Source organism: Schistocerca nitens, chromosome 4 (genome assembly GCF_023898315.1).
Source record: "Schistocerca nitens isolate TAMUIC-IGC-003100 chromosome 4, iqSchNite1.1, whole genome shotgun sequence".
In the NCBI taxonomy this organism is placed as follows: Eukaryota; Metazoa; Arthropoda; class Insecta; order Orthoptera; family Acrididae; genus Schistocerca; species Schistocerca nitens.
This window is the reverse complement of record NC_064617.1, coordinates 465,429,382-465,457,082: the sequence shown is the minus strand read 5'-3', so window position 1 is coordinate 465,457,082 and position 27,701 is coordinate 465,429,382.

Here is a 27,701-nt window from a genome sequence, read left to right as displayed (position 1 = left end):
AATGATTCGTTTTAGCCCCAGATACACTGTAGTGGTTTCTCCGCTTTATATAAAGGACAACCCTCCGTTTTCATACGCCTTTGACGACCACCGATTATTTACTTATGTATTTAATCCTCTTATGTGAGGCCTAAGGACTACGACAGATCCAGTTATTTCTATTTTCAATGACACATTCGTTCTGGTTAACAGCCTACAATTAATGAACTGCATCACTCAATGATGTGAACTTCACTGCTGTATGCCCTACGACGTTAACATTACGTAATAAATTGAAACTAACCTGCATGTGTTCGAACTACAGTTATTCTTTACGAGTAAATATAAATGTGACAAAAAAAACACGAAATAAATGCTAATAAATGACTGTATTCTGATGCTGATTTCTCTGTAATTTGGCCTTTCTTTCTTAAATGGCCGTGTCTGTAGCATGTGAACTGCCGACTGTACCCAGAATTTATACTAACTCGTTGCTGTTTGCTGAGGAAGTTCAGTCTGTCCGTGGACATAATATTTGAAGTGAATTGTTTTCGACCATTCTGTCCATACCGAATAGTCTTTTTGTTTATCTGGCGTATGTTAAAGTCATTACATACGGCACTACGTCTCTCTCTGTTATCTAAGGATTTTAATCTGTCAGCGTTTCTGAAGACCTATACAGACGGTAAATATGTAATTCATAAAGATATATTTTCTTACGTCGAAAACCTAAACGCATGTTGGCACGAATAAATAATGCAGTATTCTGAAGTATAGTTAAAATGCTCTGTTGTCTACATACGGAATGCAGTATGCGGAGTTTTCTGAGAACTGAAAAAGAATAGAAATGACGGGGACGAGGCTGGATTTTTCGATAAACTGAATTGTCGGGACATAAACCAGAGAGAAAGCTTTTTCCTAATTTATTTATTTTTACAGCTGCAGGGCACGTAAATACGTAAGTAAATAAATAACTAAATAAACTTTTGCTGCTCCGTTTCTGCTAGCAGTATAGTATTTATCGAAAATCCGTGCACATCCGGCGATCTTTATTCTGTTTTAATAGACAGGACTCCGCTTACTACATTCTGTATGTGAATGAACGAGAATTTTAATTGCACTTCAGAATGAATGCGCTCTAATACCTAATACAATTATAGGAATTTTCTCCTGTACAGTGCACACCTATAGTTCCATGGTTAGTCAGTACTTATCTGAATCCAGTATTCATGCCATGCTCCATCACTAAAAAAGTATTTACCATTAGGAATTATTACCACCTTAGTTAGGAGGTTGCAAACGCGATAATTGCCAGAGCTGTAGTAAGCAACTAGCTATCATTTACATACCAGACGCTGGGGATAGGAACCCACTGTGCTACATGCATCGTTATTTAGCACAGAAATGATATGTTTCTGTTCAAGAGTTCCCATTTAAACCAATATCTGCGTAACGACCCTTACACATTCTAAAGTGCTTACATGATAAGATCATCCCGTAAACTTTGTGATTTGTAAAGAGTAGAATTGTTAGTTAACAGAGTGAATTGGTGGAGGTTTCCCTTCTTCTAAATAATGAAAGCACATTGGCTGCAAAATACTAGCACGAATTCTTTACAGACGAATGAAAAACTGGTAGAAGCCGACCTCGGGGAAGATCAGTTTGGTTTCCGTAGAAATGTTGGAACACGTGAGGCAATACTGACCCTACGACTTATCTTAGAAAATAGATTAAGGAAAGGCAAACCTATGTTTCTAGCATTTGTAGACTTAGAGAAAGCTTTTGACTATGTTGACTGGAATACTCTCTTTCAAATTCTGAAGGTGGCAGGGTTAAAATACAGGAAGCGAAAGGCTATTTACAATTTGTACAGAAACTAGATAACAGTTATAAGAGTCGAGGGGCATGAAAGGGAAGCAGTCGTTGGGAAGGGAGTGAGCAGGGTTGTAGCCTATCCCCGATGTTATTCAATCTGTACATTGAGCAAGCAGTAAAGGAAACAAAAGAAAAATTCGGAGTAGGAATTAAAATCCATGGAGAAAAAATAAAATCTTTGAGGTTCGCTGATGACATTGTAATTCTGTCAGAGACAGCAAAAGACCTGGAAGAGCAACTTGAAAGGAGGGTATAAGATGAACATCAACAAAAGCAAAACGAGGGTAATGGAATGTAGTCAAATAAAATCGGGTGATGCTGAGGGAATTAGATTAGGAAATGAGACACTTAAAGTAGTAAAGGAGTTTTGCTATTTAGGGAGTAAAATAACTGATGATGGTCGAAGTAGAGAGGATATAAAATGTAGACTGGCAATGGCAAGGAAATCTTTTCTGAAGAAGAGAAATTTGTTAACATCGAGTATAGATTTAAGTGTCAGGAAGTCATTTCTTAAAGTATTTGTATGGAGTGTAGCCATGTATGGAAGTGAAACATGGACGGTAAATAGTTTGGACAAGAAGAGAATAGAAGCTTTCGAAATGTGGTGCTACAGAAGAATGCTGAAGATTAGATGGGTAGATCACATAACTAATGAGGAGGTACTGAATAGGATTGGGGAGAAGAGGAGTTTGTGGCACAACTTGACCAGAAGAAGGGATCGGTTGGTAGGACATGTTCTGAGGCATCAAGGGATCACCAATTTAGTATTTGAGGGCGGCGTGGAGGGTAAAAATTGTAGAGTGAGACCAAGAGATGAATACACTAAACAGATTCAGAAGGATGTAGGTTGCAGTAGGTACTGGGAGATGAAAAATCTTGCACAGGATAGAGTAGCTTGGAGAGCTACATCAAACTAGTCTCTGGACTGAAGACCACAACAACAACAGAATTGTTAATCAACAGAGTGTGTTGGTGGAGGTTTCCTTTCTTCTAAATAATGAAAGCAGGCAGATAATAGAAGATAAGGAGAACCCAAAATATTTTAAACCGTAGTCCAAAATAGTTAGTTTTACAGGAGAATTTAGTTTCTGAATGTTACATGTAATACTCTCTGAACTATTGTATTGTGCTCCTTTATTAGAATCCTTTGTTTACCAGTAGTTACTGTGTGCGATCTTTTTTAGGTCGATTATCTATCCTAATAATGGTATGGTACCAGAAACATAGCCGTCACTTACAGTACTCGGTGCTGAATAACACGTATTTCTCACCTTTCACGGCTCTGAGGCTGCCGTTATAGGACTTGCAGTATTTTGTAAGACCTAACATCATCGGGTGAGTTTTGCACGTTTTCTATGCCTCCATCAACTCTAATATCCTGGATGTCGACGGGGGACTGAGCGCAAATAATTCAAAATGGTTCAAATGGCTCTGAGCACTATGGGACTTAGCTTCTGAGGTCATCAGTCCCCTAGAACTTAGAACTACTTAAACCTAACTAACCTAAGGACACCACACACATCCATGCCCGATGCAGGATTCGAACCTGCGACCGTAGCGGTCGCGCGGTTGCAGACTGTAGCGCCTAGAACCGCTCGTCCACTCCGGCTGGCCGCAAATAATTCTTCCGTCTCTTTTGAAGTCAAGAACGTTGTCTCCTCAGTTCGTTTGTTTATATTTATTAACTTTTTCATTTATTTCTTTGTTTCTTTAGCTTTTTCCTGTTAGATTAGTAACACTGATGATGTACTTCCAGTAGGATAATTAATCTGAAACCAATTTGAATATAATAATGATGATACCACTACGTGATAAATAAAGTATAAATGCAACTGTTTTGACATCTCAGTTTAAAACAACATCTTACACATATAGAAGCTAATGGAATAAATTGCTAAGTAGCTGAACAGATAGAACATGTTGGCACGATAGCAACGCCACTTTTGAGCACAGGATTCACACGTCCCACATTAAAGAGGAATGTAAAGGAACTTTGTATGACAGCAGATGTCTGGAAGTTGTTGCAACATGCTGTGATATTGGTGACGACTGAAAGAGTCATGAGATTCATGATTGCGTAAGGTATCATTTTATTTGAAATGATAATAAAGATAAGAATCAAATAATAATAAAGATAACGTATAAGTCCATAGCGTATACTTTCCGTATGGTCGATTTTAGTTGCCACAATGTTGAGAATGAAATGTGGACAAGATACCTAAATTTCATATAATATTTACTGTATAACAATATCTCATTTAATTTAAGTACCACATAGGTGTCGTATGTAATATTGAGAAATATTCCGTCTTTCGCGACTGTAATAAAAGTTTTATTTACACAGGGCGCGTTTGGCTTTATTTTAAAGCACTTCCATCGGTGAAAGGTATGGCACATACACAATGGTATTCATGTTCTATTTCTCGTTTTTGTTCCACTGTCGCAGTTTTACCAATGGTATTGAAATATATCCCTCTTCTGCAACTGTAATAAGCGACTTATTTAGACCAGACGCGTTTCTCTCTTTTGAAGCATCGTAAGAGGACTGTATTTTGTGTCCTCCATTGCCAAGTCACCTTTCGTAGTTTTGTGCTGCGGTAGCACAATATTCAACGTTTGTGTTGGCTCATCAGTGTTTTAGCAAATAAATGCTGTTTGTGTGTGCCACACACAAAATTATATTTGACATAGCTCTGAGCACTTCACTGACAGACGGTATATTCAAGTCCTAATGTTTTTGTAAGTCCACAGTTTTGTTTAATGTATTTTGTCTACTTCCTTTTGATTGATTGAAGTGCTTTGAAATAAAGCCAAACGTGCCCAGTGTAAGTAAAACTTTTGTTACAGTCGCAAAAGGTGGAATATTTCTCAATATTACATACGACACTTATGTGGTACTTAAATTAAATGTAATATATAGGTATCTTGTCCACATTTCATTCTCAACATTGTGGCAACTAAAATCGACCATCCGGAAAGTATACTCTATGGACTTTACCTCTGCAAACTCTTCAACATTTCGTGCAATGGTTTACTATATTTAATGCTGCATAATAACTGCGTTGAACATCGAAACAAAATTAAGTCATTTATGGGGGGAAGGTATCAGTCAAGAAGATAGGTAAAAATCTAACTTTTGAGCCAAATAGTTTTTGTGGAATCGAATGATAAAGAGTGTCAAAGTAGTCGGAACACAAAGTGTCTGCACAGGAGAGCAGTGCAGTGACAATATCGCCCACAGCGCGGAATGCAGGGAGCACGTCTTTGTAGCAGCGAAAGGGTTAATGCGGCCGTGGTGGCTTTACTTCATGAACTGCGCGCTCCCCCCTAAACGTAAGCTTGCGAACTATGCTATACTATGGCGCTGCTTCTCTTGGCGCGTGCGTCGTGTGCAACTGTCAACGCAGCAATCTCCCGCGTCTAGGCGGGCATGCGCGAGCCGCCAAGATAAAAGAATTGAACTATAGTGGGAATTATTCCAGAATTCCCCTTACATTTTTTGAGGTAGCTAAGGAAAACCAAATCCGAATGCCTGAATATAACAACATGCATCCTGTTTATATGAAATTACTGCTTATGAAGCATAAATACGTAAAAAACTAAACAAGCGGAAGTAAAGTGCTATTGTATGTGCCATTTTATATACTATTCTTTTCATTTCAGCCAACTAGGTTTCCATAACAAATTTCGGGGAGACAGAAAATATACTAACTGGGAACAGAAGGAATGTCATTTGAGAAATGCCTCAACGTTTGAAGAAATGAAGTGTGTCGGTAATTGCTTCGAGATGTAACACAGCCGTTCACATTTCGTACAGTGTCTTGCAGATCATAAATTTTCTTGTGGACTTAGATCTGCCAATCCTTGTGTTTATTCCATCGTACAGGATCCGACTGGTTTCATCATTCAGCAAATTTATTTGATTTTAGCTTTGCGGGGGAGTGTTACATCCTTCGTAAATGAATGGCTGGAGTCGCTGCTTTTTCAGTGCGGAAGGACCGGGGTTCGATGCCCGGTACCTCCTCGGATTCTTTTGAGATAGGGAAGCCTGGAACAGGGTCCAAGCAGCTCCCTGAGTCCAAGTGGGGAGCTTCACGAATAAAGAAGCAACAGCGTCATCAGGATTCAATGGCTGGCAATAACGGTTGTAGGGTTTGGCTAAAAGCTAATCACACGTTCCATTATCATAGGTCACTGCTCGTACTGCCTTGTACGCAGCAGTCGGCCACTTGGAAAAGGCTGAAAGCCTAATCTGTACGTAGCGCTTACTTTTACGTTTATGAACGACTGTCCTTCCTGCTACTACACTTGTCACTTAAGCTAAAGCCGGATTTTCCTAAGAGCAAGAATTTTGCGCCGCGTAGTACATCATGCGCCCGGTTTAGCCCGTCACATCCTCAACGGCGACAAAACAGTGAAATTAGTTTTCCATCAGAGAGCAATGCGTAGTGCTTCGGCGCATTACGTCAGGTGTGACACATCAACTGATTCTGAACGAGACTAATGAATTCTAGTGCAACAGTTGCTACAAGTCAGGTACATTTTATGTGCAAAATGGGAACAAAGTGTACTAAAAGCTAAAAGTGCGTTTCAGTATCGATATACAGTTAATTGAAGAAGCCTTATAAAAATATTGCTTTCTATTTTTCAGTGCTTCCCTCAAATCTGTACAAATAATCTTCTTCTTTATCGAACGTTATATGTTTAGATATCATCAAACCCGAGAGTTTCCTTCTCTTTTCTCACACGCGATCCACCAATACTGTACAGCGTATTAGCACTTAGGTTAAAGTAGCAACATTTTATTTGAACTGTCTTCCCAGGCAGCACGTGTGGAGTGAAAAGTTAAGGCACTTGTGGTTTCATTTGCTGGAAAAAGAAAGTCTGCGACGTATTTAAGTTTTGCATCCCTGCGACGCTAAACGCCCTGTACTGTTCGCACAACGCAAAATTCCAGCACCTAGAGAAACCCAGCGTTAGGGAGCGAAGTAGTGTGCGCTATGTCTAAGTCGGGTAAGCTTAGTTTTGTGTGTTCCCGTATTTTAACTGATTGTGTATCGTCATTTCTGAGGCTGAGAGTGGGGATCAGCCCTGAATAGAGTTAAACGACCATGGAAAACTACATGGAAACCACACGAACGCCGATCGCTGTAACAGACCAACAGTCGTTGAACCACCACGTGGAGAAACGGTTCTGTCTCACCTCATTGTTTCGCAGCCTAACGCGGTGGTCGTTATGCTGTACCAACAGGTTGTCACTGTCGATGTACATGAGCAACAGTGACTGGATGAAGTTCAAGGGCTATTCGTTTATGAAGATCCGATCGGTCGCGAAATGGAAATTACATTGAAAATTCGATGAAGCTTTGCACACCTGTGTTGGATAGTGTCTCCAGTAAGCCCATCGATCGCTTCACGTCATTCTTTTCAATTCTGAGGGCGTAGTGAGCTCGTAAAGATGCCTAGAGAATGGTTTCCCGGCCAAGTATGAGTGCCTGCTTAAAGATTTCACCTGATTTCTTGCAGCCCATGTAATATAACTGTCACGCATTTCCTTCTTCATGAAAATTCTCGGTCGCACACTGCAGGAGCAATAAAGACGCTCGTGCAGCATTTTCGATGGAAATTGCTTTATCACTCATTATATAGCCCAGTCTAGGCTCCCCCTCTGAGTTCCGTCTTTAGAACCGCTGTGTCTCAGACAACGAGCTAGAGATCGGCATAGAGAGTCGGCGGAAAGCACAGGTGATTGCCTTCTACTACAAGTATATGGGAAAGTCGGTACAACGCTCCCACAAATGTGTAAGTCGGAGCGGCGACTATGCAGAGAAGTAGCTGGAAGGTTAGCTAGCTATGACTGATTAAACATTTTTAATTTTGGCAGTGGTTTCCATTTTTCTAGCGATCGGATCTTAATAATCTTTTATCCTGAAATGCATATAAGTTCTTAGAGTTTTTTGTATGTACACACTTACTGTTACTTCGGTTGTCACAGAGCCTGGAGAAGTAGTAACAGCGGGCTCGGACACCATTTGCAAACTTACTGAAACCAGGACAAAGCCTAATGTGTCTGGTACGATCAGACATAGTCAGGATGTGGCCTCATCTGAGAAAAGGACACGTTTTAGATATTATCTTCCTCAGTCTCAGCCAGCGTGGCAACAGCAGAGACCTAACGAGCGCTGTAATCTGTTGGTTACAGGGACTGCACAATCGGGCTTTGTACGCACGAAAAAGAAGTGGTTTATGCAGAATGCGGTGCACTGGTGTCTTCGGAATCAGCAGTTCTCGTGAGACTATGCGGACTGACTTCTTGTGTCGTATCTCATTGAATTCTCTGCGCCCTTGGTCCAGGCCCGCCTTTTCTAGGTAGACCGCTTTTTGTGTGTGTTGAGATACCAGAGGACATATTGGGCTTTCTCCTGGTTTGAGTACATGCTGTTTGCAGATGCTGTCCGATTCCGCTGTTGTTACTTCACTAGGCCCTGTAACAAAAAAAGTAGCAGTAAGTACGTATGAACCCAAAAACTTGAATATATCTCATGTAATTCCGGGTAAAAAGTATTTGTCTGTTTATCTTATTTTATGCCTTATGAATGTTTGCAATCGGGGAAAGCTTCTGAGACTCCCGGTACTAAGTAGCTTAGCTAAAATAAAGAGAGTTTTACAGTATTCAGGATTCAAACTCAGATCCCGGTTTTGCGTAGGCATAATTCGTAGGATGCCAGACAAGAACGTGAGCCTTACACCGTTTCTGTCAGATCCGGGCAATCTGTTAAGCTATCACAGAGAAGATCACAAGAGAGACTTTCGTAAGGTGATGCGTTCCCACCACGGTTACCCCCAACACGAGTGGTGCTACAGAAAAAAGAATCCTGTCTTCTGTGTCTCGCTCTCAAAGAATGCTGAAATATAGACAGTAACATGATGGATAGGATCTCTGGAAGAGAATATTGTGGTTCAAGAAAAAGAAGTTGAAACCAAGAATTTATATACTACTAATGAAGTATGGATATTCAGCAGATTGATACCTCAGCCTCAACAGTTAACAACGAATCTCAGATGTCAGCATAGATCCTCTGCAATCGACGCGTGTCCGCTTGTTGCAGATATTGAAGATACTGTGCACCGAGGAACACATCGTATTTCCTGGTCGGTGTTACAATCTAGCGAGCGTTTTTAAAATCGGATGAAGGAATGCGCACTAGTGACCTCCGTATGCAGTTTCCGGTATTTTCTACTGTTTTGTTGTTGTGACGTCGCGCTTTTGCAACACTTGTAAGTATTTCAAGCTCTACAAATTTAACCGTTGCTTAAGGCTAATTGGAAGATATTGTTATTTCTTCTGTTACAATACTAAAATTGTATATATTTTTAAAACTAGTCATATAACATGTGAACAGTTAAGCCACACTTCGTCGTACACGCGCAGTCTTATACCTGCCAATGAATATGTTATACTTGGAAATTAACTAAGTTTTTTAACGTCTTAACAGTGTAACCTGTTTTCAACATCGAAATTTACGTTTTTCAATTGTTATTGATTCAAAATATATTTAAGCTGTAACTGGCTATTAACAATACTCCTAATTAACTTCTATTATTGGTGCGAAGTAATGAAATTATGAAACAGATGGACTATTAAATACAGTACTTACAAGATTTTTCTCAATTGCACCAAGTTTAAATTTCAATTAAATATTTGTTCCTAGATACACGACCATGTTGCACCTTAGAACATATCTTCACAGTTGGAACAAAAATCCGGATTTTTCCGGAGTAACTTTTCTGATTTTAGAAAAAGACTGCAGCACAAAAGAAGTGAATGATACCACTTAAAAATGGAACAACAAAATTTTGTAAACTTCGTTGACGGCGATAGCTAGAGGTTAAGTCTGAAAACTGTTTCAAGGTACAACACTCTCTGCTGCCACTCATTGCAGAGCAGATAATGTGATGCATTCACTGTTTCTCCTCTGCTGCCACTCGTTGCAGAGCAGATGATGTGATACGTTCACTGTTTATCACGTCTAATCTTGAGACAGCGCTAGGAAAAAGGAATCAGTAAGGTAACCGAGACATGTGCGCTTTCGATATCTCTGCCGGTCGCCATACAATATTCTGCTCGGCGATCCGAAAGGGGGCACAGGCGCGGTCTGGCTCGTTGACACAACGCCTCTGTAACGTGCCCACCAGTACATATTTTTGTCACTGCCCACTTCTTTTATAGAGTGAGCGTTCTGTCCTCGGTGAATTACTTGTGCCCATTTTTTTTTCTTGGAACCACTTGGGCGCTGTGTCGTAAATTTTACTTTTACGTCGTTTATTGATTGCCCACTGTTCTTACAGTCTGGTCGGAGCATACGTCTATTTGTACTACCTTTACTAATGGGTAATTTTGATGATGAAGATGTTTTCGTCTCTGTTTTAGGTCGTGTGCTTGCTCAATACAGGTGGAAAAGGGGCCACTGCAGAGCTTAAAATTAAGTGACTTTAAATTATACAATTTCACATTACAAAATTTTGTTATCTGTTTAATCGTTTCTGTTGAAGTTCTCATACATGTTAAAGAGGTAAATGTAGTCTTCCGCGGCAATTGTCACTGCTCATAAAATACTTCGGGTTATGTTACCGCATTGTCAACACGTAAAACAACTTCGATAATTCGGACACTGTTGTTCGTGGCTGTAGGGAAGAGCAGAAAGAAGGACAAAACACTGGGCTATTACTATACGTGCAAGGTGTCACTGAACGAGTGGGCAAAATTCTCCTCCGAATAGGTATCAAGCCAGTTTTCTGAAGCAGCATCAAAGTAAAATATGTTCTAGGCTCAATGAAAGATATAGTCGACAAGCGACAACTGCTGGAGTGTACCAAATGGTCAGTGAGCATGGACTATTGTATGTAGAGGAGACGGGCCGACTGATTAGCACACAGGTACCTAAACATTTGTCTAAGACAACACAGCAAATCAGAGGTGACGAAACACCAACACGAGAAATAATATTTCGAGAAGCCGACCAACAGGCGAAACAGTCATTTACCTTGAGGAAGAAGATTAGAGATGCGATAGAAATAGCCAAACGACGCGCCGACGTGAACAGGGAAGTTGGATACAGACTTCCAGCGCCTGGCTTCCAGTAATAATAGCGCTATGGGACGACAGATTTTGCAAAGCAAAACACACAGGCGCGAGGAAGACCACATCGTCATACAGGGTACCGGCAACCCTCAACCGGCACTAGACAGCAAGAAACTGCGCTACGCCAGTACTGCCATCTGTTTCTCATTCGCCTGTTTCCACCAATGGTAAGATGTAAAACAAACGGCAGTCAGGGACCTCTAACATCCTCCCACCCCCCCATACTCATCGTCAGTATCTAGAGTTGTAAAACTACCATAAGCTTCTGTAGACTACTATAAGTAAGCGTAGACAGTCGTAGCTTTCCTACTGCTTACCGAGCTAGGTGGCGCAATGATTAGACACTGGACTCGCATACGGGAGGACGACGGTTCAATCCCTCGTCCTGCCATCCTGATTTAGGTTTTCCGTGATTTCCCTAAATCGCTCCAGGCAAATGCCGGGATAGTTCCTCTCAAAGTGCACGGCCGACTTCCTTCCCCGTTCTTCCCTAATCCGATGAGACCGATGACCTCGCTGTCTGGTCTCCTACCCCAAACAACCCAACCTCCTACCGGTTATGGTCAGTTAAGACCGTACCACCGTTACCTGTGCGTTAGAAGCGTTACATACCTACCGGGCGTTACCTTCTAGTGATAACTCTCTTTAGGTACACGATCAGTGTCTTACAAGATTCCCCCAAAAGCCCGAAATGATGAACCGTCTAGAAAGTGAGTGAGGATGTATGAAGGACCAGGTAATCTACAGAACATTTTTGTTCTTCATAGATATCCTCCTTTCTGTTACTAACGAATAAACAGTATTTACATCATAATTGAAATTCTCAGTATTTAGCTCAGGTTTTATTCAAACATTGTTGATTTGTAACGTGTAAGAAGGGGATTTTGTCGTAAATGTTCCGGCATAACGACAAGCGCTGGCACTAAGATCAAGAACGATACAGCAAAGAGGGCTGGGAGACGACGTCAGCCAATAGCACGCATACTGGAACGTCACCACGGGAGGAGCGGCCTCTACACGAAGAGAATAAAAGCGTCGCGCCGCCTAGCCTCAGGGACTGGAAGACGAGCACTAGAAGAGCCGCACTAGAAGAGCCGTGACTTGTGATCCATAACAATTACTTGCATGGAAATTGTGTATTTCGAAGGACACTGATTATTTGCATGTCGCCAATTACTTGCTACACCACCTTGTACATATGTAAGTTAAGTATTGACAATTCAGTTACTGTAATAAACCCCATTAATATGATCTGCATGTATGTTGTCTACCTGTCCGAGAAAATAGCTTCCTAGGCACCCTATGAGAGACGAGTGGGCAGGATCGCACAGTAAATAAAAAGAAAACAATAGAGTCTTATTATATAGCGATAGAAAATGTAACTTCCTCAGTTAAAAAAGAAAAAAAACCTGCAAAACAAAAATATATCGGACGTCGATTCAATACTTAGTCGATCTTATATAAAACATGTTTCTGTTATTCACAAACTACTTTCTCCTTTATTGATAATATCAGGAAACTCTGGCCCTTGATCATGATGAAGAACATTCTGTTGAGTACAAAATAATTGTAATTACGTTTATTCTTTAATGTTTTGCATTTTTATCAAAAGTGATTGGTTTAGTCACATAAAAGTGCAGAAGTTACGCACTCAATTAATTTTTATTACATATAAATGTAATTTATGTTCTGTTGGAAGATAAAATAGAGAATGAATTAACATTGAATAATGTGCGCTTCTAATTATATGCAAAATAAATAACCGAACAAACAAAAAACCAAAGAGCAGTCGTCAGCTCCCAGTTTCTCTGTTACACATTCATTTACGTTTCTGTCTGTACCAATGGTTTCGGAACAATTTACTACGTTATTTATGTGGTATACCAAAACTATCGAAGTGTAGTTTTAGTAGAGCGCAACTCTGTCAGTAAGCCCTGACATTACGAAAGCAGCTTCTTCCACTAGCATAGAGGGTGCCCAGAATGTTACAGCCAACTTCGACGGGTGGGGAGGGGGTAGAGGATGTCTTGACGAACAAACTGAGGGCAGGAATCTATTTCCAAAAACTTCATCCAATGACATTACATAGTGTCGAAACTATAAACTCCAGTTCCTGTCACTAGGCCAGCCATTCAGCAGCAAATGTGGCTTTTTAAGCAGACGCAGTTTATTTTTCTCACGTATATCGAAAAGCATTGCGATATTTAATGGGTTCCAGGAGAAAAAAAACTGCATATGGAAAGCAATGTTTGAAACAGACATATGCCAAGGCCGCAGAGATCGCATTCGTAGGATAAAAGGCCTGGAGCTACTTCCATCTTCTCCACCAGCGACCGTGACAATCAGTCAGGATCACTGAATAACAAACAACATTGCGAGAGGTTCCCCCTACGGCTTATCAGCGTACATAGTCACGTACGTTGCCGAAGGGGTGGCGCAGTGGCAGGCGTCAGCTCCTATGACTTCGACGCTCTTTACTCTCGTTGGGTGACATTTCCGGACGCGGGTTCCGACCCTAAATTTTTTGCTGAAGATAATCTCTACGACGCCTCGAAGTCTGTCGCGAATGTATGGTGCTTGTTCCTTCGAAAGGACAGACACCACGCACATCTCGCAGCTATGAATGCTATATGTAAATGGAAGAAGAGTCACTGCTGTCACCTGCAGTGGGACATTAAGCAGAATCAGCGGCGTGAAGTGAAAATGTGTACCTCACCGGGATTCGAACACGAGATCTCCTGCTCACTAGGCGGCAGCGGTAACCACTTCGCCATCCAGGACTGCACTGCCTGTCTAAGTACGCCTCACGGCCGATCCACACTACCACGAAGCGCCACCTATCCGTAGTCCCTGTCCATTATTTTCTCGTTCGCTACTCACAGATTTCCACAGGAAGTCGGACGACGTTCGTGCATTCACAATGAAGACAATTGTATGAATGCATGGTGTCTGTTCCTTCGAAAGAACAGGCACTACGCTGATCCGGTAGATGTGAATACAATGTGTAAATGGAAGGGGAATCAATGCTGTCAGCTGCAGCGAGACATTAAGCGGAATCAGCGGCGTACAGCGATAATGTGTACCGGACCGGGATACGAACCCGGGATCTGCTGCTTACTAGGCAAGTGCGGGTACGTGAAGTTCGAATTGCTGTCTTCAATTGAAACCGAAACTGAGCCATTGAGACTGACTTTACGTGTTGGGAAATGTGCTGTGTCCTATGTCGAAGGAGGCCAAAATACAATGGACAATAGTCTATCAATCATTAGCATTTTAAACGTTCACTGAATAGTGGTTCTCCCTTAAGAAAAGGCCAACGAAGATTCGGAAAGAACACCAGATGAACTCAGTAATCATGCCTGGAAGTCTCATTCAATGTTTCCAAGAGGCTGTTCTGACAGCCATGGAGAGAAAAAATTGGAAATTTGTGGTAAGTTCCTGTGGCACCAAACTGCTGAGGTCATCGGTCTCTAGGCTTACACAGTTCTTAATCTAATTTAAAATAACTTACGCTAAGGAAAACACACCCACACACCCGTGCCCGAGAGAGGACCAGAACTTCCACTGGGGGGAGCCTCCCGAACCGTGGCAAGGCGCCTGAGACTGCGCGAGCTACCCCGGGCGGCCGCCATACAGGGAACAGGGTACAACCAACTGCACATACTGGAATGATGCCAGTCTTGTATGCTCTGAGGTCATAATTAGATCATTGTAGTGACTGGCAGAGAAGGTTGAGAATACTAGCCTTGCTCACGGAGAGTCAGCGAAGTTCAAAATGTGTAGTATTGCGCCGAGAACAAATCATGGGCTCCTAGTTTTGAGTCTAATGGAAGGCGTTAACCAGAAACATCGAGGGTTCCTGAAAAGCTGGGCGACGAATTCTTAGACTAGCGCCATAGGGTTTAGAATTTTGTGTCCCCCCCCCTAAATGGGTCAGGTGTGAACTACACATCAGAGGCTGCAACCCAGTTAGCTGACCGTAGGTAGGATGCCCACAAGAATTTTTAGATTACGCGACTCTCCATCCCAGCCCGATAACTACAGGTGTAGAAAACACAAGTATCAGTGTAAGACCCAAAGAAACCCGTCTCACATGTGACACTGTTAAAATCTTAGTGGTTAATTGCCGAAGTATTCGCAACAAAATGCCAGAGTCTGAGGTTCACGCAGTAATAGGAAGAGAAAGCTAGTTAAAACCAGAAGTTGACAGTACTGAAATTCTTGAGGAAAATCTAAGCCTGTACCGAAAGTACAGACTGATGGGAAAGAGTGGCTGAGTTTTTGTAGCAGTAGACATGAAACTCAAATCAGTAAACAGACCTGGCCTTTACGGGTATGTCCATATCGTACAACAATGAATATCAAAGCACAAAAGGCAACTAAAACAAGTAGAAAGTTGTATATGTTCAGTAAAGTAAACAGAGAAGCAGTAGTATCAATCTTGAAACACTATCTCGAGACAGGAACAGTACAGGAACTTTGGTTCAAATTTAAAAGAATATCTGATCATGCACTGGCTAGATGTACACCCAGTATGACAGTTCATGATCGGATGTAAGCTCCATGGTATACAATCTCTGTAAAGAAACATCTAAAAAACAAAGACGTAGATAGAAAGATGCTCAATGAAACGCATTTGGCATTCAAGGTAGAAATGCGTGAAGCCTTCAGTGACTAATGTAGCAGAATACTCAGGAGTTATCTTTTACAAAACTCAAAGAAATTCTGATCATATGCAAACGCTGTTAGTGACACCTAAGTTTCTGCCCAGACACCTATGGACGAGGCAGAAATTAAAATTGTGGATAGCAAAACAAAAGCAGAAATGATTAACACTGTTCACGAATTTTCATTTATAAAGGAAAACCCAGAACTATTGTTCCTATTTAATTCTCGTGTCACTGAAAAGATGGATGAAACAGATACTACTATCAGCAGCGTTGAGAAACAGCCGAAATCGTTAAAATAGCACAAAGCCACTAAGCCCTATAGAATTCCTACCAGATTCTATACTCAATTTGCAGCTGAGTTAACACCTCTGTCAATTGTAATCTACGTGCATCCCTCGAACGACGGAGCATACCAAGTAGCTTGAAGGAAGCACAGGTCACACCTCTGTACAATAAGGGTAGCAGAAGTGATCCAGAGAACTATCACCCCTTTGACATACATTTGTTGTAGAAATGTATTCTGAGGTCAAATATAATGAGATACTTCACACAAAATAAACTCTTTCGTGCCATCCAGCATGGATTTCGAAAACATCGATCATGTAAAACCCAACTCGTATTTTTCCCACATGACATACTGAAAGCCATGGGTCAAGGCCATTACGTAGATGCAGTATTCCTCGATTTCCGAACTGGATTTGACTCAGTACCCCTCTTAGACTGACTATCGAAAGTATCATCGTATGGGGCGTGAAATGAAATTTGTTACTCGATGAAGGATTTCTTGGTAGGGAGCACTAGCAAGTTATCTTGTATGGAGAGTCATCGACAGACGTAGAGGAAGCTTCTAGTGTTCAGTAGGGAAATGTGCTTGTTCCCGTGGAATTCACTGTGTAACAGGTGGTTGTAATCGATTTGACAGTGTTCCGAGTACTGCAGTGCGGACTGTGTACATCGCAGGATATTGAAACTTCGTAGGTATGTATATCAATCGGCCTGCCGCGGAGTATACCGAAGAAATAATAGTTCTACTTTCTTTCATCAGGTGAAAATATAGCGCTGTAAGCAGTCAGAATTTGATGCGAGTGCAGGAAAAGGGGCGGAACGATCAAACGCATGTCAACGTTGGTTCTAGCACGTTCATTAGGACATAGTCACAAGTTACAAAATGTGTTGAGTATGGTCTCCCGAGTCAACAGCGTGCTGCATCCGTAACACGGACATGGTCGACAGTTGCTCGTGACATATCTAGCATAATCAGAGCGACAAATCATCGTACGTTACCCTTCAGATCAGGAAGAGTCTGGATACATCCCTGATAGACACGATCTTTTAGATATCCACACCTTTACACCAACAGCCATTTTAAAAAAGAAATCAACACACGTCACCATGAGACAAACAGCACGTTGACGTCAAAACAGGAAACAGTTCAGATTCTGACTGCTTACAGCTTCATACTTTCACCTGGCGGTGGAAAGTGGAACCATTATTTTTTTCAGCCTATTTCGTGAGCGCACCGATTAATGAACGTACCTACGATGTTTCAGCATGCTGCAGTACATACAGTTCGTGCTGCAAGACTCGGAACACCGTCAGCTTAATTATAACCACCCGGAGTATGAATGAGGCTACAGATTGTGTTAGCAGTCACCTGAGTGTTTTCGCAAATAATGGAGTTACCTGTAACGTAGTGTCTGAAGGAAACTGCACAAATATTGTCGGATTCTGAGAAGATTTCAAAGTGATGCAGAGATTGGCAGCTTGCTTTAAACGTTTATAAATGTAGAATTGTGCAGTTCACAAAACGAAAAACCTACTATTGTATGATTATAACATCAGTGGGTCACAGCTGAAATGGGTAAACTGGTACTAATACCAGCGTTTATGACTTCGTAGGGGCATGAAATGGAATTATCACAAAGGCTCAGTCGTGGGTGAAGCAGGTGGCAGACTTCAATTTATTGATAGAACATTAGGGAAATGCAACCCGTCTACAGAGGAGATTGCTTACAAATAACTCGTATGGCCCATCGTAGAATATTTCTCAGGTGTGTTGCAATCGTACCAGATCGGACTGACAGGGGGTATTGCATGTATACCGTGAGGGGCAGCACGACTGGTCAAAGGTTTGAAACTTCCTGGCAGATTAAAACTGTGGCCCGACCGAGACTCGAACTCGGGACCTTTGCCTTTCGCGGGCAAGTGCTCTATCATCTGAGCTACCGAAGCACGACTCACGCCCGGTACTCACAGCTTTACTTCTGCCAGTCTCGGTCGGGCACACAGTTTTAATCTGCCAGGAAGTTTCATATCAGCGCACACTCCGCTGCAGAGTGGAAAACTCATTCTGGTCAGAGGTTTGTTTGACCGGCCGCGAGTCTTACAGGGATACTCAAAGAACTGTATTGCTGATCTCTTGAAGATAAGGGCAGACTCTCACCGGAAAACCTGCTTGCAAATTTTCAGGAATCGACTTCGAATGACGACTCTAGGAATATACTACAACCCCCTACATATCGCTCCCACAGGCACCTTGCTGACAAGATCGGACTACTTAAAGCACACATAAAGGCATTACAACAATCAACAGCGAAGAAACCGATTAATTGGCGGATGCATTTGTCAATCATGTTTAATCTGAATATTTTAAACTAAAATTCCCCATAGTGAAAAATCATCCTGTAAAAGAGATATGTAGATGATATTTTGATCATTTTCAAAGTCAATCACGAAGAGATTGAGTCATTTAATTAGTTGCACCCTAAGTTAATCTTAACTCATGAAATAATGGAGCAAGATGGAATCTTAAACTATCTTGATCTCTCTCTATGGCTGAATGACGGTAAAATTACCTTCCATATTTTGAGAAAGCGTTCAACTTGTGTTTCAACAGTGCACTTCTCCTCCATCATCTGAGGAGGTATGAACTCAGCTATCTTGGAGCTGCTGTAACACAAATGTGTGAACTCCGTCTCTCTGACGACAATATCAGTAAACAATGAGACAAGCCGCCCTTTGTACCACTTAAAAATGATTACAGCTGTTTGCTGGCGAACCGTTTTTATGAAGAACGAGAAAACTCTGTAGTCTCCACTATTAATTCTTCGCTTACGTGTGCTGCGTGCGAAAGCACTGGTGTGGATATCGCATTTCTTGGGTCGTTTTCATACAGCTTGCTTAAACTATTTCGGCATACTTATGTTCCAACTTTTTTCGAAGGGCTCTGCAATGCAATACACGTTCCCCTATAACGAGAAACCCATCAGATATTGATTTTGTAAGTCAAGTGTCTACAAAATTATGTGTACAGAATGTTCCACCGAGTATATCTGTCAAACAGGAAGATCTATCGCTGTTAAGTTTAGGTGGCATCTACTGACAGAAAAAGGACAGGTGAAAAAATTTTCCCCCCTTCGCCAAGTACCTTAAATCTTCTGTTATCAGCCCCCAGATGCAGAAAACAAAAAAAACGCAGCCAAGAACGGCAATAAACCGAATTTTCTGGAAGAATTTGAAATTTCCAGGAATTTCCAGGTATATCTTTTTCAAATATCCGAATCGAATAAAAGAACATGTCAATTCGAAATATCAAACTTTTTTTGATATTATGATGCGTATCTTTAAATGACGGTTGCAATGTATAAAGTTTATATATTATTTTATTTAAGACTTAGTCGTTGGTCAGTTAAGTTTTAACTCTCCGCCTTGTGAGCCTTTTCTCACTATGGCTCCAAAGAGTATTGACGCTTCCTTGGCAATCTACGAGTATTGGAACTGTATTAGTGGCAACTATTTATTTACAGCTCGTACAAAATACATGTGTGTGTCAAAGTTTTACTGATCTTCCAAGTAGTCACCAGCATTGTGTACAACCCGTTGCCAGCGATGTTGAAGTCGTAGGATACTCTTAGCAGTGGCCAGCCTCTGTGACCGAGCGGTTCAAGGTGCTTCAGTCCGGAACCGCGCTGCTGCTGTGGTCGCAGGTTCGAATCCTGCCTCCGGCATGGATGTGTGTGATGTCCTTAGGTTAGTTAGGTTTAAGTAGTTCTAAGCCTAGGGGACTGATGACCTCGGATGACCTAGAGCCATTTGAACCATTTTTCTTAGCAGTGCCAGTTGTATTGACAGTTCGAGTGGCGCGTCTATTGCCCGACGAATTTGTAGCAGTTCTGAAGCGAATGCCGTGAAGTGTTTCCTTCAGTTTAGAAACTGAATTAAACTCACGAGTGCTGAAGTCAGGGGAATGCAGTAGATGGTATAGCACTTAGCAGCCCCATCAGTGAAACAAATCGGTAACAGCTTGCACTGTACGTGCTTGGGCATTGTCCTGCAAAATGATGGCCAGGTCCTGCAGAAAGTGTCATCACTTCTGTCTCTATGCTGTTCATTTTTGGAACACAACCTACGACCAGCTTAGAGACAGAAGTGATGTCACTTTCTGCAGGACCCGACCATCATTTTGCAGGACAATGCCCAAGCACGTACAGTGTACGAGGTGCATAAAAGTTCTAAGGCCTCCGATTTTTTTTCTCCGGACTGGAAAGAGATAGAAACATGCGCATTGTTTTAAAATGAGGCCGCGTTCATTGTCAATACGTCCCAGAGATGGCATCACCGTACGGCAGATGGAATTTTATCGTCAGCGGCGAGAATGAGAACTGTTTTAAATACTTAAAATGGCGACGTTTTCCTTACTTGAACAGCGTCCAGTCATTCGTTTTCTGAATTTGCGTGGTGTGAAACCAATTAAAATTCATCGACAGCTGAAGGAGACATGTGGTGATGGAGTTATGGATGTGTCGAAAGTGCGTTCGTGGGTGCGACAGTTTAATGAAGGCAGAACATCGTGTGACAACAAACCGAAACAACCTTGGGCTCGCACAAGCCGGTCTGACGACATGATCGAGAAAGTGGAGAGAATTGTTTTGGGGGATCGCCGAATGACTGTTGAACAGATCGCCTCCAGAGTTGGCATTTCTGTGGGTTCTGTGCACACAATCCTGCATGACGACCTGAAAATGCGAAAAGTGTCATCCAGGTGGGTGCCACGAATGCTGACGGACGACCACATGGCTGCCCGTGTGGCATGTTGCCAAGCAATGTTGACGCGCAACGACAGCATGAATGGGACTTTCTTTTCGTCGGTTGGGACAATGGATGAGACGTGGATGCCATTTTTCAATCCAGAAACAAAGCGCCAGTCAGCTCAATGGAAGCACACAGATTCACCGCCACCAAAAAAATTTCGGGTAACCGCCAGTGCTGAAAAAATGATGGTGTCCATGTTCTGGGACAGCGAGGGCGTAATCCTTACCCATTGCGTTCCAAAGGGCACTACGGTAACAGGTGCATCCTACGAAAATGTTTTGAAGAACAAATTCCTTCCTGCACTGCAACAAAAACGTCCGGGAAGGGCTGCGCGTGTGCTGTTTCACCAAGACAACGCACCCGCACATCGAGCTAACGTTACGCAACAGTTTCTTCGTGATAACAACTTTTAAGTGATTCCTCATGCTCCCTACTCACCTGACCTGGCTCTTAGTGACTTTTGGCTTTTTCCAACAATGAAAGACACTCTCCGTGGCCGCACATTCACCAGCCGTGCTGCTATTGCCTCAGCGATTTTACAGTGGTCAAAACAGACTCCTAAAGAAGCCTTCGCCGCTGCCATGCAATCATGGCGTCAGCGTTGTGAAAAATGTATACGTCTGCAGGGCGATTACGTCGAGAAGTGACGCCAGTTTCATCGATTTCGGGTGAGTAGTTAATTAGAAAAAAAATCGGAGGCCTTAGAACTTGAATGCACCTCGTAAGCTGTTACCGATTTGTTTGACTGATGGGGCTGCTAACTGCTATACCACCTACTGCACTCCCTGTCGTACACTTGTCGGCAAGTTCTCTTAGTGTTGCAGAGAGTAAAAATGGGCTGCAGGTCAGGCCGAATGGGAGTCTGTTAAAACGGTATTCTGTTAGTTCGTCCGTCGTTTGAAGATTTCCTGTTTGATCCTGGCTAATTTTGAACCAGAAAAATCTGGTCAAGTCTTTGTCCTTTTCGTTCAAGGTTAATTGAAGGAAAGCTTGTGTGATATCCGCGACGATAGCCGTAGAGTATAGCCTGAAACGCAGTAAAATTTCCAGAATCTCTGGTAATAGGTTCGGTCCTACTTCTAATACCTCATTCAGAGAAGGTGCATCGTTTTCGTGAGATGAGGCGTCAAAGACTATTGTCCACTTAGTGGTTCCGTATTTCTCCTTGCTCACTGCATGATGAGGGAGATAAAATAGCTCCTTTGCTGAGAGTGGGGTGGGAGCGACCTCTACCTGCCCCTTCGTAATGTAGTCTAGCATAAGATCGAAATACATTTGCTTAAATGTCTCTTGACGTTGGAATCTTTCCCTAAGGTGCTTGAATCGTTTTTCCGCAATTGGTCTGTTACTCAAAAGCACTGTATGTTGCCTTTTGGGAAGTGTGACCACTGCTCGATGATCCTTTATAGAGAAAGATGCTCTAAACTCTTCAAGAAGTATCGTATCCTTGTTGTTCACAGGTAGATCCTCATCGGCAGTAATCCCTATAGTTTCCAAGTCCCAAAAGCGTCGGAAATCATTGTCCGAGTGCAGATGAGATCGGTCAGTCTGAGCAAAATTTACCACGGTTGCATGCACACAGGCTTGTGACTTGTTACCACTAAGTATCCAGCCAAACGGAGGAGGAACTAACACTAAGGATTCAGAAATGCGTATGGGCGAATTGTGCTTCACTATCTTCCAATAAAAATCGCCTCCTACAAGAATCTCCACGGGAAGATCTTCTGTTGAATCGGTCTTCGGATCTGCTAGCGTAATCTTACGGGCATCTGGTAAACTCTTTATATGTTGTGGAACCGAAGGCGGGTGAGAAATAACGTGAGTACTTTCGAAGGCAGTAAGTGGCACTGAAGAATTCTGCCAAAGCCCCTTCACATTAAACTGAAGAAGCCTGCGGTGGCGTAGGCGTGTAGGGTTTGATTCAAAGGAACAAACTGTTAGTTCTTGTCGGTCTACCATTTGCAGTTTGAGATCATCAATCAGCGATTTTGCTATGAAGCTGGACTGACTACCTGCGTCCAGTAGACATCGCGTTGTCCTGCTCAATCCTGTAGGTCCTGAGACTCATACTTGAGCTGTCTGAAGGTACGTGTATCCGTGGGGAGCGACAGATGCCTTTCCCACGGAAGTAACGTTTGTCTGGCCCGCAGGATCCCTAATATCCTTTCGTTCCTCACAAATGGACTTATGATGCAGTCTTTTACAGCTAACACACCGAGCCTTTTCTTTCTTTTTGCAATTTGACACTTTGTGCCCACGTTGAAGCCAAAGAAAGCATCTGTTTGCTAGTTTCAATTTCTCTATTCGATCATTAACGCTTATGATCTTCTTACAGTCTTGCGCCCAATGACCGCAAGATTCGCAAAAGACGCAGAATGGTTCCTTTACGCTGGTATCCTTCGGAGTCGATCTTTTAGATTTCGCGTGTACGTGAAGCGCGGACGCTGTGGAAAGGTTACTAGAAGTGCTGGAAAATTCACCGCGTATCTTCTGCAAGGTAAGCGCCCCGTCGACTTCCTCGTTCAGAAACTACATCAGTTGCAACATGTCCCCTTCGGATATTCCCGTACGCTTGGCGTGAATTATCCAGCGGCGGCATATGTCATCTGAAAAGCGCGTAAAATTTTCGGCGCGAGGACTCGGCCGTATCCGTTCACGTCTTCCCCAAGTGCCCGGAGAGCTTGAATACGTCGCTGGCATTCAATGAATGTTGAATTAAGTTCCTCTGGGGTGGACAGCTGAATTGGTTTTATGGCTTCGAGATTATCTAAGTGGGCTTGAATTATTCGATCCTTGTTGCCATAACGCGCTCGGAGAATCCTCTTCGTTTCTGCGTACGTCTCGGCCGTCACCGCAATACCGTCCACTAAATACTTTAGTTCTCCCGAGAGATAGCCGCGAAGAAAGATGTGTTTATTAATTGTAGTTATCGTCGGATCGTTGTCAACCGACTGCTCAAACTGCTCCCAGAATTGTGCCCATGTCCCGATATCGCCTGGAAAAGGCTCAAGTTTGATCGGCGGAAGTTTTACTGAAGCTGTGGGAACACTCATTGTTACAGATTGTACCGGCGGATTGTCGGGAATCTTTATGTCTGCTACCGATTTCGCAAGCTGTTTCTCTATTTCGTGAGACAATCGAGAAATTGTGAGTTTCGCGGTGTCTATATAATCTTCGATTTAAGAACATCTTCTTCGTATTCGTCATCGTCTAACAACTCGTGAATATCCTCATCTAATTTAATGAGGCGGTTCAGAACGCTTCCCAATCTGTCATTGTAATATTTATAATCCGCGATTTCCGATGCGTCTGACAACTTGCAACTTCCGCTACGAGTCGCGTAATGTTTGATCTTTTTCTCATACGTTTTCTCTTTAGAGAGTGTAACTGTGCTTCTGGTTTGAGGTCTGTCATGTTCACTCCGTCCGATTACTCGAAATTTTAAAGCAGTGTCGACTAGCGATCAGCTGGACCTAGTAAGGCGTTATCTTTGGAGCGCTAGTCGAAGTAGTTCAATTGATGGTCGCTAGATGGCAGCACTAGTCATAAACAATCTATACGCGGAGCGTAGGATCTGATAATTCGTTAAAGCGCTAATAGAACAGCTACAATAGCAGTACACAGCGGCAATAATGTAATCAGTTGCCTTTACAAATGGCACTACAAAACATGTTGCGTGATAATTCAATTGAACTTAGCTGTGTATGCAGGCGGTTGTCGTCGAAGAGCTTGTTGCGTGGTGTGACAAATCGCTGCAGTAAGCCCCCTCGTAGTACTGCCGCGTGACGTGCGTCGAGAATTCGGGGTTCACAACGGCAATCGTGGAAATTGTCTCGGGCAAATCTAAAGCTCCCCGGTTCGCTCCCGGGTTTCGGCACCAAACCTTTATGTCGTGAATCACAGTAGAGTAGCGATTAGCAGTCCAACAACACTTTATTCCATAGTCACATAACATACAATACAACAAGTCAAAGATACATTGTCCTAAGAGTAAACAAACAGTCTCTCACTTGCCCAAAGTACATCACTCTGTGACACTCCCCTGACTTAAGCCCTCGTAAATTCAACTCAGTTTCTAAACTGAAGGAAACACTTCACGGCATTCGCTTCACAGATGCTACAAATGGGTCGAGCAATGGACCGAGTTGCTCGAACTGTCAACACAACTGGCACTGCTAAGAGTATCCTACGACTTCCACATCGCTGTCAACGGGTTATACACAATGCTGGTGACTACTTTCGAGGGCAGGAAAATTTTGAAACACGTATCTGTTTTGTACGAGCTCTAAATAAATAATTGCCGCCATTAAAGCTCCAACCCTCGCAGATCCTGACATGACAGCGAGCGCTCACAGTATTGTAAACAGACCATATTTGTGTTGATAGGGAGGTATCTTCATGGGTAAGTTATCATGGTTACAGTTATTTTTCCGACTTAGCGTTGCTTCTGGCTTCGTTGCTTCATATTTCTACTAAAATTTTAGCTGTTTCTCTATTCTTATTGGTGCCAAATCATTTGTCGAAGGTGTATTAGTCTAGCCATTATGTGGTGCTTTTTGCTCTCGCGAGGTTTTCCTGCGCACTGAGTATGCCTATTTGCTTAAGTTAGCTACCACTTTCAAGCTTCAGTACTTTCATTTTCCCACTGTCATTAAAATGAAGCATTAAAAGGAAGCGTTAACAGTGGTGGTCTGGCTCTTACCTTCCAGTTCTTTGGGCCCCTTAATAACCTTTGACGCCTTAGTTACGAGTATGATGAATTTTATCGGTGATGTAATGAAGCATTTACATTGACTATCTAACTTTTATCTCAAAGTTCTGTGCGACTCTGAATTACGTCCGACGCCTGATTCGATTAGCAAGAATTTTTATCGGGAAGCTCAGTTATGGTGCAATATTTGGTGTGTTGAAATTTATATCCCTCATCACCCCCTGAAACACAAATGTAGCCCTGTGCTCTATCGTCAAATCGGTGTATGTCATCCTTTTATCAATTTCTTTTTAATCATCAGTCTTCTGACTGGTTTGATGCGGCCCGCCACGGGCTCCTCTGCTGTGCCAACCTTTTCATCTCAGAGTAGCACTTGCAACCTACATCCTCAATTATCTGCTGGATGTATTCTAATCTCTGTCTTCCTCTACAGTTTTTGCCCTCTACAGTTAGATAGGCAGGGTATGGTCCCCTTAATTACACTGGGAAGCATTCTTGGAGTAGCAGTGTTTGCAGAGATAAATTACTGGATTTAGTATACGTCTATTACGCGCATTGGGCTGTTGTGTGTCTTCCCATAGTAGATGAGAATACGGAGAAAAACGAATATTTAGAAAGTAACTAACTGAATAAAAGTACCATGCAAGTCAGTCCCCGATGCCTTAACGAATGTCCTATCATCCTGCCCGTCCTCCTTGTTCGTGTTTTCCACACATTCCTTTCCTCTCCAATTCTGAGCAGAACCTCCTCATTCCTTACTTTAGCAGTCCACCTAACTTTCAACATTCGTCTGTAGCACAACATCTCAAATTCTTCGATTCTCTTCTGTTCCGGTTTTCCCATAGTCCATGTTTCACTACCATACAATGCTGTGCTCCAGAGGTACATTCTCAGAAATTTCTTCCTCAAATTAAGACCTATGTTAAATACTAGTATACTTATCTTGACCAGGAATGCCCTTTTTGCCAGTGCTAGTCTGCTTTCGATGTCCTCCTTGCTCCGACCGTCATTCGTTATCTTGCTGCCTAGGTAATAGAATTCCTTAGCTTAACCTACTACGTGACCATCAAACCTGACATTAAGTTGTTCTCATTTCTGCTACTTCTCATTACTTTCTTCTTTCTTCGATTTACTGATAATCCGTATTCTTTACTCATTAGACTGTCCATTCCATCCAGCAGATCATGTAATTCTTCTTCACTTTCACTTAGGATAGCAATGTCATCAGCTAATCGTATCATTGATACCCTTTCACCTTGAATTTTAATTCCACTCCTGAACCTTTCTTTCATTTCCATCATTGCTTCTTCAATGTACAGATTGAACAGTAGGGGCGAAAGACTACATTACTGCCTTACACTCTTTTTAATTCGAGAATTATTTTCTTGGTCGTCCACACTTATTATTCCATCTTGATTATTGTACATATTGTATATTAACCGCCTCTCCCTATAGCTTACCCCTAGTTTCCTCAGAATTTCGAGTATCTTGCCGCATTTGACATTGTCGAACGCATTTTCTTGGTCGACAAATCCTATAAACGTGTCTTGATTTTACTTTAGTCTTGCTTCCATTATCAACCCCAACGTCAGAAATGCCACTCTGGTGCCTTTACTTTTCCTAAAGCCAAACTGATCGTCATGTAACAAGTCCTCAATTTTCTTTTCCATTCTTTTGTATATTATTTTTGTCAGCAACTTTGGTGCATGGGCTGTTAAGCTGAGTGTGCGATAACTGTCGCACTTGTCAGCTCTTGCAGTCTTCCGAATTGTGTGCCTTATTTGATCTTAAGTCCTCCAAAGCTCTCTTACATTCTGATTCTAATGTTAGATCCCCTATCTCTTCTAAATCGGCTCCTGTTTCTTCTCCTATCACAACAGACAAAATCTTCCGCCACATAGAGGCCTTCGGTGTACTCTTTCCACCTATCCGCTGTCCCCTCTCCATTTAATAATGAAATTCCAGTTGCACTTTCAATGTTCCTACACTTGCTTTTAATTTCACCGACGGCCGTTTTGACTTTCCTATATACTGAGTCAGTCCTTCCGTCAGTCATTTCTATTTCGTTTTCTTCACGTTTTTCATGCTGCAATTACTATTTATTTCATTCCTCAGCGACTTGCATTTCTGTATTCCTGAATTTCCCTGAACATTTTTGTACATCCTTCTTTCATCGATCAGCTGAAGTATTTCTTCTGTTACCCATGGTTTCCTTGCAGTTACCTTCTTTGTG